The sequence below is a fragment of the Mustela lutreola genome, chromosome 16 (assembly GCF_030435805.1).
Source record: "Mustela lutreola isolate mMusLut2 chromosome 16, mMusLut2.pri, whole genome shotgun sequence".
NCBI lineage: Eukaryota > Metazoa > Chordata > Mammalia > Carnivora > Mustelidae > Mustela > Mustela lutreola.
Window position 1 is genome coordinate 49,429,538 of NC_081305.1, and position 1,522 is coordinate 49,431,059.

The 1,522-nt window shown below is 39.0% G+C and overlaps 1 non-coding gene across 1 annotated transcript; it reads right to left on the bottom strand.

Annotated features, from left to right (window-relative positions):
• Positions 1-678: 678 nt before the first annotated feature.
• LOC131819073 (U6 spliceosomal RNA) lies at positions 679-785 on the bottom strand. The gene has a single exon (XR_009349051.1). It is a non-coding gene; the product is annotated as a U6 spliceosomal RNA (small nuclear RNA).
• Between the last annotated feature and the right edge of the window lie 737 nt (positions 786-1,522).

Sequence of the window (1,522 nt, forward strand, 5' to 3'; positions counted from 1 at the left end):
TAGAAGAATGAAACTTGACCATTCTCTTACACCGTACACAAAGATAAACTCAAAATGGATAAAAGACCTCAACGTGAGACAGGAATCCATCAGAATCCTAGAGGAGAACATAGGCAGTAATCTCTTCGATATCAGCCACAGCAACTTCTTTCAAGATATGTCTCCAAAGGCAAAGGAAACAAAAGCGAAAATAAACTTTTGGGACTTCATCAAAATATCTGAGATTCTAATTTCATTTCCTCCAGGCATATACCCAGAAGTAGAATTACTAGATCATATGGTAACTGTATATTCAATCTATTGAGAAACCTCCATGCAGTTTTCCATATGGCTATACCATATTACATTTCCACCAACAATGTGCAAATTTTCCTTCTCTCCACATCCTCCCCAGCACTTGTCCTTTTTGTGTCTGATGACAGACATTCTGAAGGTGTGAGGTGACCCCTCCCTATGGTTTTGATCTGCATTACCCTGATGATGAGTGATGTTGAGCACCTTTTCGTGTAGTTGTTGGACATTTGAGTATCTTCTTTGGAAAAATGTCTATTCAGGTCCTTGGCCCATTTTAAAATTGGATTCTCCTTCTCTTGCTACCAAATTGTATAAGAACTTTATATATTTGGGGGTTTAACCCCTTTCCAAGTATTCTTTCCCATTCTGTATGGTTTTATCTTTTTTAATGTGGAATGCTTCATGAATTTGCATGTCATCCTTGCACAGGGGCCATGCTAATCTTCTCTGTATCATTCCAATTTTAGTATATGTGCTGCTGAAGTGAGCACCCCATTCTGTATGTTCCCTTTTCATTTTGTTAATGGTTTCCTTTGTTTGCAGAAGCTTTTTAGTTTGATGAATTCTCACTTGTTTTGCTTTTGTTGATTGTGCTTTAAGTGCTACATCCATGAAATTCTTGCCAAGGTACGTGTCAAGAAGTTTTTCCCTATGTTTTCTTGTGTGTCTGTTTTTTTTTTTTTTTTTTTTTTTTTTTTGTCAGAGAGCGAGCGAGAGCGAGCACAGGCAGACAGAGTGGAAGGCAGAGTCAGAGGGAGAAGCAGGCTCCCTGCGGAGCAAGGAGCCCGATGTGGTTCTCCATCCCAGGACGCCGGGATCATGACCTGAGCCGAAGGCAGCTGCTCAACCAACTGAGCCACCCAAGCGTCCCCTCTTGTGTGTCTTTTAAATTCTATTTTATTTTCTCAGTGTTCCAAGATTCATTGTTTATGCACTACACTCAGTGCTCCATGCAATCCATGCCCTCGTTAATACCTACCACCAGGTTTTCTTTGAGGAGTTTTATAAGACTATTATGAACAACCGCCTTATTTTCTAAATAATATTTAGTTAATGAACATTCAGCTAGAGACCAAATACAACCATCCTGGATTTTTATCCACTGATCGAGTACAGAGATGGTAATTCATTTCCTATTTGCCCTCCATTTTCTTAACTATAAAATGATTTATTCAGAACTCTTACAGTTTAAATTAAGTCAAAAACTTCCTGTGCTTGGAAACCCACA